The sequence below is a fragment of the Glandiceps talaboti genome, chromosome 2 (genome assembly GCF_964340395.1).
Source record: "Glandiceps talaboti chromosome 2, keGlaTala1.1, whole genome shotgun sequence".
NCBI classification, from domain to species: domain Eukaryota; kingdom Metazoa; phylum Hemichordata; class Enteropneusta; family Spengelidae; genus Glandiceps; species Glandiceps talaboti.
This window is the reverse complement of record NC_135550.1, coordinates 23,188,340-23,203,567: the sequence shown is the minus strand read 5'-3', so window position 1 is coordinate 23,203,567 and position 15,228 is coordinate 23,188,340. Positions and strand designations below refer to the sequence as shown.

General features: G+C 32.9%; 1 protein-coding gene across 1 annotated transcript in view; it reads left to right on the top strand.

Moving 5' to 3' along the window:
• Window positions 1-475: 475 nt before the first annotated feature.
• Window positions 476-15,228, top strand: part of LOC144450639 (uncharacterized) — a 36,712-nt gene continuing 21,959 nt past the window's right edge. Inside the window, exon 1 of the mRNA XM_078141287.1 lies at window positions 476-511. The gene's annotated coding sequence lies outside the window, so the exon portion shown is untranslated. The remainder of the gene's footprint in view (window positions 512-15,228) is intronic.

Below are 15,228 nucleotides of genomic sequence, written 5' to 3'. Positions count from 1 at the left end.
TATATACTTGCTACATTGTCACAATATTCAGATAACATATATCCTTCGAAACATTGTAGTTTTTAATAGGAAAACAGGTTAATATGACAATAAATTTTAATTGTAAAATCGTCTTACATCAGTCTTGTTATATTGGCTAAGTTTGCTGCCATTGCCTGTTCATGTAACACGTTAAAAACGAAGTTGAAGTTGCGCAACATGTCCAAGCGTCTCTGCAGATCGACACAGAACGTAGATATGAAAGGGTGCCTCCGTTTTCTTTAGTAAGCGTTACATTTTCTGCCATCCAGTACCTTTCGCCACTTCCTTCCGGACAGTTTAACTTTCAGGGATACTTGTCGTCAAACCAGGTACAAAAACAAAACGCATGTACCCTCACATTTGTCAGATTTCTTTGTTTTTGGCGACATGATCTCATGCTCACAAGTACGCGAAAATTTGCAAGCTTTTTACATCCATTGTTATTTTATGTCGAACCCACGTTGTCGAAAACGGAACAAAATTTTCAAAGGTAAGCTGGTTTTTTAAAAAGTTTTAATCGGAATAAGTTTATGAAAACTTTGACCTAAATTAGAGACCAAATATGACCAACTTCGCTCAAACAAAAGAGTTATTTTGTCTTAGGAATAACAAATGAGATGAAACGAGGGAAACTAAGCGCAATATCGGGCAGTAGTGAATATGGCGCATCGTGAGCGTTCTTCTCGGCGGCCCCCTTCGTTCGTTCCGTCCACGTGGAAGTGGTCATTGCGCACTTCCCGTCACATTTCACTGTTTTATTTTGTCGTGTGATATGTTTAACTTGAATTTGACAGAAACTGTTAAATTTTGTTCAAAAATTTCGGTACACGTATGTTTTGTGAAAGTTTTTGTCTTTTATGTTAATATATACGTGGGTTTGGCTGATATTCTAAAGTGATGTTGCCTAATTTATGCAGAAAATTTTGCGACAAGTACCGCGATTAACTCCGTTTATTTTCGTCGAATTTTGAAACTTCTTGGCAGGTGAATTTGCCAAAATGATACCCGTTCTCGGAGTATTTATTTTTCTTTTTTAAAGGCTTATTTTGTTCAAAAAAGACCAGCGGAGACCAAAATAATTACGACGGTAGTATCCACATATGATTTTCCCCGTATAAAGTTGTCATGACAACTGTGTTAGGTTGCCTGTATGAAATTTCTTGTACGATTTCTCTACCTTGACCTGAGAGTGAGTTTAAAAAATGATATTGTGGGTTAAGCATGGTTGACATTCTATTGATGTTGTCATGGATGCACTCTTCAATAAATCTAACCTTTGGCTTTTTCCCAAAAGTATTCTTAAATAGCGTTTTGATTCGGAGTACTGGTCGGTGGTATAACACAATTTGTCTCTTCAGTAGTTAGGTCAGTAATGTGTCGTCATTCATTGAGTATTTTTTTTTACAATGGGTTGTTACGTTTGTTACTACAAATCAAAAAAGAGTGATTTGCCATGACCGTGGCGGTGGTCATAATGATGACACTCACATTGACAGTCAGGTACAAAGGGGAAACACAAGGACGTTCAAGGTTAGGTCGACAGTTCACCTCACACAGAGTGCAAACAGAGAAAAATAAAGAAAAATTATGCTAATGTAGTTGATGAGGTGTAGCTCTAGAGCTGACCACATCTATATATAGGCTGTGCCTGATGCTTACTGTAGTGTTGTGAATGTACTTGGTAGGTGCTCATCTATCATCAAAACAGGGAATACCAGTTTTCTTGACGTCTAGTCTGCAATTTAACTGGCAAGTGTGCTTTCTGTTTTTGTTTTGCTTTTATTTTATAAGGAATTATTTTTTCATCACACAGTGCTTGCACATTACCTTATTTTGTGCATAGGAGTGCAAACATTTCTTCATGTGATATCATATTTCTATTTTTTTTAATTTTTAAAATTTTGCTGTTGATATTTTAGTCCACATAATGCATTGTAACTCTTCCGAATTTAGCAACCAGGTTAAAAACGTATGCTCAATGTATGCCATCTTATGGGTGGTTTGACTGCAAAATGTTGATGTATGCCAATATGTGGACATGACATGCATGAAATAGGACTGCCACCAATTAGTGGGAGTGTAATGAGTTGCTACCCAGGACCTTAATTACATTGTTTTGTTTTACTCAAACAGTGCCAAGTGGTTCAAACAATAACAATATTCACCTTGTATTGTTTATCTTGTGAACAAGTTTTCTCCCTGAGTGGTACCTGCCAGTGTTCTGTATTTTACATTACAGATATAGTTTTAAAAATTAGGGTAGTGGTTTTAAGTAGATTTTTCCTTCAAGCGTCTTCTCTCCTGCTTTTAATTTTTAAAGATGCCTTCCTTCGTGTAGCGCTTGAGTAAATTGCAAGCAAATAGGTTTTTTTACTGTTTTTATTTGTATTTTATATATTTTTTTGAATAATGAATTTTGGTCAGTTTTTCATGTGATTTGGTAGGGAGCATATATATATATACAGTATTTGATCTTGTCAGTTAGTAATGTTTTTTTCTGATTTAGTGAGTATTTTCAACTAGCCTCGTCAGATTTCATTTGTGATTTAGTGTGTTACACTTCATGTTGTTGTTCATCCATACATGCACTGGCTTTGTTACTCAACCCTCGGCTATTGGGGGCGCTTGGATATCTGAGATAACAAAGAAATAGAAGTTATCAGGGATATCATATTCATCTATAATTTTGGTTTTTTTACTCTACAAATTTGTTTGAAGTAGTAAGCACGCTATATTTCTGTGTCTCTATCATACTGATTACAGTGGTTCTGTGAGTGGAATGTAATATTTTCAGTAAGAGTAGTGCCTCTGTATTTCCCCCGGCGTCATCCACAATATTTTGAGATGTCATGGTAGATATATGTTTTCAACATTTTCAAGGTCATTAAAGCCATATAAGTGTGTTAATTAACAATGATTTTGTCATGTTTTCATGTCTTTTGTAATGTCATCCTCATTTCATTTTATTACTGATATGTATAATTTTGTAATCAATTATTACTAGTATTGTTTACATAGACAGCAAGGAAGTTGGGATTTGATTTTTTTTCTTTAAATTTCTATGTCACCCCAGAGGAAGTCAAGGCCATTTATGTTATTGACAGCTATTGCTATCAATAATGTTTACTGCTCGAATTTTCTAGATTTCCTGGAATGAAGTGAGGTTTGCTTCAGCAGATACTGCAGCACTTATTATTTTTTCATGTTTTTGTGTCAATCACCGTGTGCTAAATACATTTTTGTCAACCTTTGAAAACAACTTGCATGGTAATGATGTTTTTACATTTCAATGTCCACTGTTATTCTGTTTAGACAGAGAAATCTCTGAAAGACATATTTTACTCGAAAGTTGGAAATCTCTGCAAGAAAATACCATCTAGGGCTTTCATGTCTAACATTTTAAGCCGATGCTGCTAGCAAAATTTTATAGCTATGTACATTGCAAAAAAAAATAATTCTTGAGAAATTGATATGTAGAGGTTCTTCTGGCATGCTGCCAAATGAGAGAGAAAAGCTTCCTTGTCAATTTTGTTGTGGTTTGCACATTGCAGCAGATGTCACACTAAAAGAACTCACGGATTTCAGATCACTACTGTTGCTTGACAGTGTTGTATATGTGATATACTTTAACTTTATCTCAGAAAATTCCAGTGCCAATTTAGTTATGTGCACTTTATTATTGCCTTTATATATAAATATATATATCAAATCTAATGCGGATATATTTACACCTCTGTTGATTTCTTTCTTGTGAGAAATCACTTTGAGATGTTGTCCTGTAGAACTTTCATGATCACCTTGACTAGCATGCCATGTTATTTACTTTCTCATCTTTCCTTGTTTGTATGTATGTATGTATGTATGTATGTATGTATGTATGTATGTATGTATGTATGTATGTATGTACCAGTATGCACAGTATGTATGTGATCATTCGATGAGATGTTAAAACAAAGAAGTCAGTCAACTGTTTGTGCTACTATAAAACTTGTATTACCAGGGGGTGATGTTAATGATGATGATGATGTTGTTGTTGTTGATGATGATGATGATGATGATGCAGAGGATGGAAGAAACATCTTTGCTCTGAATGACAGTTTGATGATGAATACTAGTAAAATATATGGATTCCAGCTGTAGATAGATCCACAGTTATTATTATTTATCAAAGTAATGAAATATGATGAAATAAAGACTGTCAACTGCTAAGTTGTTAAGCTTATTTAACTACTGTGCACATGACTGCAGAAGCCACACTGTTCTATGTAAGATCAAAATATAATAACAGTTGTTGTAAAAAATCACAATTACATACAATGTAGTTAATCTGGCTGGGGATAACATATATGTGTGCTTGTTTCTCATGTCGACTGCTCTGGGAAAAAATGGATTTACAATATTCCCCAAGTCACGGTTTTAACATAAATTTTCCAACAATGATTTTTTTTTTGATGTCTAGTTGTAGTTTTAATGTTTCCAAAAGTGATATCTGTGAAGATTTTCCAATCATTTATAAAGTTTTAGTATCTTCATATTTTCCCGATTTTGGTTATGAAATGTACACAATGTTCATGTCCAGTTGTTTGTTTGTCATACATATGAACGATAGTTGACATTTTATGTTTACAGCAATATGTCGCAGAACATGATTACTATGAGGTGAACATTCTGCTCATCAATCTCTAACATCAAATGTGCAGAGTTATGTAATGTCAATACTAATAACTTTCACTGTGCAATGTTTTTTAAAATGCAGGATTATTTCATAAATGTCGAATAAGCCTTTGTTGTCGACGGTCATGTTGTGTACACATGACCAAAATGGCGACGTGTTTTCTATGTGTGTGAATGATATTGTATTGTAAAATTCTCCATATTTTACACTGAAGTTTCATTTTAAAGATGACTTTGGATGATTAGCCTTGAAATATGAGAACACTTGAAAGTTCTACTTATCCATTGATTTGTTTTAATTGTTATTAAGGTAAAAAAACATTGTGGTGAAAAAACTTCATTTTTACTCACCTTGTATATGAAAAAAACGATGAAAATTTTGTTTTTGTCTAAAAACAAAGGGTTTGAAACATTCTTGTAATATAAACAATGACATTTTAGAGTTTCAAACAAAAAGATAATGTTTGATATGTGATAAAAGAAAATCCATAGAAAATGCTGACAAAAATTGCAATGTTTTGCCTCCATCAAGGCCTCCAATCTTGTCAGTGACGTTGTTGGTATTGAATGCGTGTGTAAAGAGCTGCTGTGAATTACGATGTCGTATGTTGTCCTTGATTTTGAAATTTCAAGGAAAGCGACTGTTTGCTTTTGTCCATGTTTGATCATGCTTTCAAAATGAGTCCAGGATTCAGGATTTGTAATGCATCAGCAGAGATAGTCAATTTTTGTTCCAACCCACTGTAAGATTTACAAAAAATTGGCAGTCATGTTGCTTTTTTACACAGTATTTAGACCAAGAGCTTGATGTATATAGTTTTTGCGTCACGCTACAAAAAAGTGTTTTTTCATGGTCATTCTTTGTTCCTTTTTAAAGTATTACATTTGAAAGGGTAGTTATAGTGATAATTACTTATGTAAGTTTCAAAACAATGTTCATATATGGCCAGGTATAGTGTTGTAAAATTTTAACTAATTGCTTGTGGTGACAACTTGTTTTTCATTCTATAGATAATGTCATATTGTAGATTATTCAAGTTAGATGGCTCGTACAACGAGATTTTTTTATCACCTGTATTTGTTGTTTTGGTTCCTTCTTTCGATTGAAAAAAATAATGAAGAAGCAAAGTATGTGTCACTCTGTACTGATATAGAGACAATCATACCTGAATCATGGATACAGAGGATAAAATTTAGTGTTTTTGTGAATATGGAGACCATGCTTGTGGTGAGTCAGTGTGACGTGGGTGACGTTGCATCATCAGTTTGATGTTTTGTTTTGTATGGCCATTGCTGGGGAAGATCAGGCCCACCATTGTGCTTACAATTGCGCAGTGCTTGTGTAATTCTTCACAACAAAGTTGGTTCAAGGACAAACCCGTCAGGTATGAGTAAACATAGTCAATATCACTACTACGCTTTATCTATGGCTACGTACATCGCCATTGAAACTGACCAAATGACTTTCTGCCTTTTGTGTAATCGGATTTACACTCCAAAAGAAAGCAAACCATGACGCTTTTGTCATAATTTGGACAAAAAATACAAACTAATCTCTAAATTTTCTTCAAAACTTTGTCAAAAACTGATGTTTCAGAACAAAAATTGTGTAAGGACAATGACGGAAGCTGTAATCTGTGAACTGTAGCTCTTTTTCAAACAAGAGGTATTTCAGAAGCCGTGAAAACTGCCGTTTTGTACTTTTTGTTACAAACATACCAGCCATTTTGTACTACGCCATGCCAATAGAGACTTTTTTTCAATTCTCTATTTCAACTTATTGAGATTTGTAATATGTCTAAACATCATGTTAGAGGAATGGTTTTAACAACAACTTTTTTTTTCTGAGTCATTTTTTTTAGAGATATTCAGTAGATAGGATGAATTGATGGTTATCATTTTTTACAACTTGGAGCAGTAACCCACTGATAGGCAAAGAGAAGATTCCTTTTTCATGTCACTTCTACATATCATTGCAATGTGTTTCTTTGCTCTTCATTTCAATTTTTCATTTCTTTACGATACATATGTGCATGAGGTATGTTTTTAAAAAAAAATTTCAACTGCCAAACACTTTTTGATTATCCAAAATAAGGTTAAATCTTTGATTAATTGAGTTTTCTCTGCTGCTGTAGTTTGAAAGTACATCTTTTCTATAAACACATTTTTTGTATTTTTCATTCACTTTTCCTTCATTTTTCATATTTCATTACAACTTTAGAATGATTTTTGTATCAGTTAAGAAAATGATAAACCTACAATATTTATTGCTCCTTGATGTTACTGTGAATGGTGAAGTTTTGTCTACTTTTGGAGCCAAATGTCAGTTGTATTTTAACATGTTCACATACCATTACAACAACTACAACACTGCTGTCTTTATGCGGCCATTTTGCCTGTCCATGTGCTACTTTTCTTCTTAAAACAAAGTCTCTTTTTCATTCCAATCAGATCAGATCACTTCAATTCATTGTAAACACTTTTCTTTACAAGTTTTATGAAATATTCAAAGTAACTAAACATTAGTTACTTGACTTCAAAGGAGGAAGACTGTGTTTGAAAAAATTTTGTCGATAGAAATTTGAGTGTTACACACAGAGCTATGAAAATCCGAACAAGATGACAAGATGGCTGAAGCATCCAATATGGACACCTGAAAAAACTCCATCTTTGACAATCGACATTTCATCAAGTCATCAAAATATTGAAGAAACTGTCACTACTTATTCTTCTGTTGTATCTAAAGATCAAACTTTTTTAGATTTCTCACCAGATAAAAATACAGAATTTCTGCCTGGAACATGTATTGAGGAAAGTCAATTTTTGCAAATTTTTCACTTCTCCATTCACATTTGCATTGTTTCTCATATTGCATGCCTATCAACATTTCATTGTTTTATTGCTTGTTTTTAGTTTCATTCTCTGCAAAAAAGCCACAAAATCAATGAACTTGTTCTGATAAAGTATACTTAGAGTCGTGGAGTAAGTTGACGGCCAATTATTTTTTTTCCCCAAAAGAACAGTTTCATATTTGTTATTTTGAACCAAAACAGGACGGCAATCATACCTCGGTCTGTTCAAAGTCTGGAAGCCATTTGACAGTTTTATGACAGGATGCAAGAATCCTTTGTTTCTGTCAAAGGTAGCGCTATAATGGCTTGTATTCCAAACAGAAACTGAGCAACTCTCTTTTTTTCAGATCAGTCAACAGTAAAAAGCGTCCTTTCAAAAGAATTATTTTTTGAGAAAAACAAGAATCTTTACAGTCATCAATACAATGCTTTCTAAATGAATAAATTTGAAGGTTAACAAAAAAATTACTAAAAAATAATTTGTTATAAAATGAATTTATGTGAAAGCCTGAAGAATGGCTACAGATAGATGTCAATATGGTGAGATTTTTCCTGATAGTATGCAACGGGATTAATGAGACATTTTGCTAGCAGCGGAGAGATTGTAATTCGCACATGCTGATTTACAGTTTCCTTGACAAGCTAAATAAAATCAGGAAAACTTGTTTGACTTTAGAACAAATATATCATTAATATTTTCAGACTTGTGGATTGTTAATTCAAGTTGAATCACTGCCTCTAGATATTTTGATAGGATGGTTGTCAAAATTTGTAAAAAATTGTTGTCGATGTCAGTTGAAAAGTCAAAATAATTGTCTGCCATCCTCATGCATGTTATTTTATCCCAGGATTTTTAAAATGTACATGTTTACACAGATTTGTAAGGTTTTAGGAGAACTTTGAATCTTATTCATGATAATTTTTTACTATTGAAGATTATATTTTGTTTATATTAATTTTATTGTATATTTTTATCTGTTATTTGTTTTTATGAAATTTATCAACAGCTTTGATAGAAAAATATCCCTTGAGAATTTTTAATCAATAATTTATCTGTAAGTTTGCCACTATATGTATGTATATACATATGTAATTTTTTAAACCCAAGTTCCTTCAGAATTATCTGAAAGTGCCAGGTTTGATATAGTGCAACTTTTTTACTATCATGAATACACCTTTCATTTAATTTTTGTGAAGGAAAACACATGTTTGTATTCCACATCTGGCTAACGCTCATTTAGATGGCTTGGTGTTGTTGTTAGTCAGTTAGTCAAAAATGTGTTTTCATGATATGTTACCACTTTTATTGGGATACGATGGTAAATTAGGCACACAAAATAATTATGAGCTCAAGAATATTGTGATTTACACCACAGCTTGTTTCATAAATTTGTGCAGATAATTTGTTATAAATCTTTTTCCACAGCAAAGCAAATGTTAACCCCAAGGTGACACTTTCATTATTATAGAAACAAAATAAACAACACTGCTTGGAAATAGCCAGATGATAAATTCTAAAAATTGGTTTGGGCACATTTTAATTGATTCTTCATTTTGTTTGGTGTATAAATATTTGTTTTGATGCCAGAATAAATATTTTGATCATTTTCAAGGCAATACCTTTTCCCCATTGGTTATTTGTAATGATTTCAACCATGTGCCTACATGTTCACCAGTTATTTTGATGGTTTTTTTTGATGTTTTTAAATGTGTCCATACAAAGAATCTGTATGTGCGTATTGTAGGATCAATTTTAGGAACACTCTCATGATCAGTGATGTTGGCAGTATTTCAAAGACGTCACAGTTATCTTCCTGGAAAGATCACAGGTTGCCAAGAAACAAGCCACAGTTAGCTAAACTCTCCAGAATAGTACATGCATTCAAAATATTAGAAATATTGGTAACGCTTAGCTGGCAGAGACTAGTTCTTTCCAACAAAATTGCCTGGTTATCATGAAAATATACCTGCAAAGAAAAATACTTACATATTTGGGTGTATGCCAACATCATTCATAAATTATAAAAAGCACCGTGAGTCGGCAAATAAGAGTTCAAACAGGGGTTTGTTTTTTTTTGGATTTATTTGATCAAAAGGGTGGGCAACATTGGATTTGGGATGTGCTGTTGACATTGTCAATATATTAAAGCACATTTGCATGTCAACCAGACAATAAAGCAACTTGATGACATCATGCCACTAGACAACTTCCTAATATGGATCATTCTTGGCCACTTTCCCAGTTTCCATAGAAACTCAGGTAGCATTTACCTCTGATGGACTTTTGGATTAATATTAACATATTTCAACATGGGCGGTTTATTGATACACTCTCTCGTATTGGTGCTTTCAATGCAGATTTGGACTTTTTGCCCATGAATGTGTATTTTTCAGAAGTTTTGACTTTTTTTAGACCATTGAGTATATGATTTGTACAAGTTTGAAGGGCAGGCAGATGAGAAGGTGATAGGAGGCCCATATGTGTAATTAAATGTGCAAGAGTATGGGATGATAAAATGAGTCAAGTTGACTGCATCATTCACTATACTGTCTCATCACTTCTAATTGGCATTACTACAAGTTGTTGAAAAAAAAGTGGAAAAAAAAATCCAGTCATTGCTGAAACGTGACCAACAACAGTATCAGGTGTGAGGATTTTTGTTAGTGAAGTTGCTCATGTGTAACACTTGTTTACTGGTATGTGTAAATCTAGCAATGTCACAAGTTATATGTACTTGTAATTAGTCATTCAATACTGTAATGGCCATGCAAAGGTCTGTCATCACAAAGGTCAATTTGATGGGCAAAAATATATTTATTGTTTTTTGTACGTTTGTAATTATATTCCTAATACAAGTATCTTTGCTAAGTTGCCTATATATTATCAAACATTTTTTCTGTAGAAGGAAAAGAATGTATTTACTTGTTTTAATAGTCAAATCTTATGTGGTATGCATATTAATAAAATAATCTCTTTTCCACTATATTTGTAAATTTGAAATGAAAACTGTATATTTGCTATAATTAGCAAGTTAGTAATAATGGCCAACACAAGTATGGGTGGGTTTTTTCAATGAATTGTAGTTTAGAAGTGATTGTAAATGAGCAACTAGTGGTGAGAAGCATGTGTTCATGTAATGTACATTAGAATGGTTACGTTGTTACTATTGTACAGTCTGTGCACATACTTAACAAGAAACTAGTGAAAATTAGCAGGCGAGGTGTTCTTTGAAAACCATTCACCCCCTTCACAGGGCCAACTTCTTGCCATTGTAGGCTGTAACTATCGCCCCCGCCCTGCCTTTGTTCCAGTAGTGGTAAAGTTGTGTGATAATACAGAACAGTTTGGCTGGGACTGAGATTGTCTTTTGTTCAAAGCATTGATCTCTATCTGGATACAGTGTTACTAAAGTCAATGGACAGCTATAAAAAGCTACTTTGATAATAGTGTTATTGGGCATGTTGCTACAATTATGCTATTGTGCCAAGAAACAACCAAAAAAGTTATTATGGTTGTTAAGTATCTGATAGCCTTATCAATATGGTGTCTGCCTATCAACATTAGACTCAGTTCAATGTTTGCCTAAGCAGTAATTTAAAAGTGCCTGGTGTGGATTTAAAGTTAGTGCTACATACATGCACTCAGGGGTATACTGTCTATATTGTGTTATGCCAACTTTACACTTTGTATAAATTGACATTTTGACCGAGAGATGGTTTCATATCACGTATGTTATTGTTGTGCGTCCACCAGTTTTACATAAGATGATAATCGCATGGACTTTGCACTGTGTATGTAACTGTATTTGATTAAGTTGTTATTTATATAAGCAGCATGTTGAAACAACTATTCAATTATTACAAAAACAACTAGAATAGGGTTCATTTTAATATTAGAATTTAAAAAAAAAAAAAAAAAACTTTCCAAATAAAGACATTATGTGTAAACAAGCCAGGAGGTCTTGGTTTAATAGCTGTCATTTTAAAATGTAAGTCACAGGATGTATTTATTTTCATATGTTAACCACCTGTATAAACAGAGGCTGTCACCCTGATTTCAGTAACAACATATCCATTTGTCTTTGGCATGTTTTGACAAGTGTACAGGCACTAAACATTTTTTTACAACTTAAATTGCATTATGTTTCACAACAAAGGATTATTTTTTTAAATTGTAGTCATGAACCTAAACTTGAATATTTGTATTAAATTTTGTAAATACATCTGTGGATCTAGGAAATATGATTGACATTAGATAGCTAAACATATTTTTTGATGAAAAGTAAACAGTGAAATTACTGTATCATATCTCAGTGGAAAATATATGCATTTAATTTTTAAAATTAAAATAAAATTACAAGATAAATAAAGTGAGATATGATATATGTTACTCATATTTAACATGTTTTAGTCTAATACAGTTAAAATAATACTCCAGTCAATCCAAAACTATGTGAACATAAGTATATCACATGAAACAGTATCAATTGATGTAATATAAAGATGATATGAGAAAACTGAAAGAGATGACTTTGTTGAAGTATAGGAATTTTCATATATAGACTTGGCCTTTTTAAGAGAAATATGCAGGAAAGCATAGAGTCCAACTGTGATTTTTATTTTAAAAATAATAACATGAAAAAAAAAAAATGATTTGACAGACCAGTTGACTTTATGTTATGTCAAGGCTACTAAAGGTTAAGCAAGCATTTACTGTTTAACTGGGATAGATACATACAAAGAAAAAAAATTTTTTTTAAAAAACAACTAGGACACTCAATGCATGGCAAAGAAGACATTTTAAGACTGCTATAGTTTACATTATCCCTGAAAGCTTTCATGTCAAGAAAATTCTGTCCCAGGAGATAATAGAAATATTGATAAGATATTCACACCTTTTGTGTACCAATTTTTATCTCTATACCATAAAAATTAATCAGTACTAATTTCAATACTGTTAGTATATACCATGTATACATTATATTAAAAAATAATGTGATTAGAAAATTGACTAAATTTGTTCTAAAATTATCAGTTATTAAAAAACCTTTTGTTTCTATCTACAAATCATTTGCATTGTAAAGATAGACACACAGAGTGCCAGGATTGTGACCTGTCAACACTTCAACTGTGTCAAGGTCATTGACTGACCAGTTAGAAATATTAGCTGTTGGTGGTCTTTTTAGTTCTCATTAGATCACACATAATTGCTTACATAGCGTCCATAGTGTAGCAAAGTACACACTGTTCTAGTAATTAATCTTGGCTTTGACAGTCCTTAGTCAGAGTTCAGAGTCTAGCCAACATGGCATACAAACAATCGACCATGTATTATGGGATACATTGGCCTGATGTCATTTCTATTTATAAGTTAGACCTTGTTTGGGCATTCCCTATTTGCTTGAGTAATGGTGCAGGGCTCTTTGTTCAACAAGTTTTTTTATGCACTCTAACAGACTTCTAAACACTTCAGACACAGTGAGACACCGGGAATTAAACCAGCAGCATTGTTTGGACCATCAGGTTGTTAAAGAATGGTACTATAGTGACCCATTTCAGGTAGACTTTTCATTTGTCCATCTGTGTGAGCTGGCTTGTTGCTTGCTGTGTCTCAAGGTCAGTTTAAGTTATTGTGTGTGTGTTGATATGATGAGCGTCACAGTATTTTGATCTGTGTCTACTCTACCAAATCTCTCATTGCATGTCTACAAAGTTTGCCGCACTTTCTTCCAAGTGTTGTCTGCTATACTGAAGGGCCTTTACAGGTCTTTTAAATTGCCGGCTTTTTTTTATGAAGAGCTGTAATCAATGCATCGGTAGTGGTAGTAAATGGGTTGAATTGGTACTTTAAAGGTTAAGTCAGAACAGATACATTTTCACAGCTAATCGAATGCTGAATATAATCACCATGTAGTCTACAAATATTACTTATCATGCATGATTTTAAAACCATGGCAGATTTTTTATATTTTTTTCCCTGGGAATCAGACATTATTTGTCACTGATAAGGAGTCAAGGTTACCCTGTCTGATAACACTAAGGAAATAATTTTTATCTCTCCTGTGTCATATTTGACAGCCGGATTTTGTTGCCTGTGTTTTGAGTATCATTTGTTTTAAGTTATATAAAAGCAAGCTAATATATATAGGTAGCTGTGATTCATGGGCATATTTAGGTCATCCTTGCGATATCCTGACTATGAACTGTCTGAGATCTTGTTGTGTCCCTAATTCACATATGTCAGTCACCTTCTACCTATTTTTGTTCACTTCTATATTTTGACAAAAAAAACAGATTTGTCCTCAGTATTTTTTAATGAGTAATCTTTCACTGCATTGTTACTTTTGTGTTGTATATCAGCCAGTTAAAAATAATGATGATGAAATTGACATTTTTTTTGCATACTAATAACTTTGAGTGTATTTTATCACTATGTTACATGTAAGGGAAGTAGATCTAGCCAATGTAGTACCGGTACTGTTTGTTTATGTTAAGATGTATACACTTTAGAGAGGACGTTCAACTTTGTTGTTTGTATTCTTTCAAAAAATAGATTTCACAACACAATGAAGGGGATGTACACAATGCATTGTACATATTTCATGAAATCTAACGTATTGGTGTACATTTCAACAACAGATAACACTGTGATATTATTATTTTTGTTGCTTTACCATGAAGGAAAATATTACCGTTCCTTGTTTGGTTTTATACTTAGGATAATATTTGTGAAATGAGAGACACAGAAAAAGAGATTTGTTATATTTTTGTAATTGTTATCTTTATTATAGCCAACAAGATGAAAAAAGGCAGGCATTTTATTTGATACCAAGGACAAGTATAAATATACACCCAATAAGTGTGATCCAACAATGACTATTTTACAACTTCTAATTTGTTTAATGTTTGAAATATGGTGAAAAATGTGTATAATTTTAGTTGATAATTGCTGTTATTGAACTAGAATGATTTTGGTGTATTTTTTGTGATTTCCGTTCCAAATATCATTGCAGACCATATGATAAATTGATAATAATAGCCAAGGCAGTAAATTCCATAGGTTTTTAACGCGCAATGATTCGTCATTACAAATGAGTATTTTAATTAGTAACAACATATTGCCTTTATCTCTGTGGTAACAAGAAAGACCATGACTTCTGAATGACTTCTATTGATTAAACTATTGATGGGATTTTAATCTGCTAAAAAAAAAGTTATTGACTTCAGTCATCATCGAACAAGAAACAATAGCTTGTTCAAACATTGTACTAACATGTCAATGAACAATAGACCAATCATAGGATTGTATGAAGTGAATAATGACAAGCCAAGTATGTGTTTGTGACTCTCTAAAGATAAAAATGTTGACCTCTGGTGTAACCATACTGTTACTAATGTTATGATACAGTGTATTGTATCTGAGATGATGAGTGACCTCAGGACTTAACAGACAAGTTGAACTCTCACTGGTCATTGTAGCTGTCAATCATTACTTGGCTACCGTTTGCCAAGTGTACATATGGTGACATTGACATTAAGTATTAATTGTTTGCCAAGGATGACCCTGGTAATGGATTCACCCCACACACACACATATATATATACATGAACACCTGTGGAATGATGTGATTAAAAAATCAATATGACTATGTTGCTAATTGTACTTGTTTCTTTGTTACAG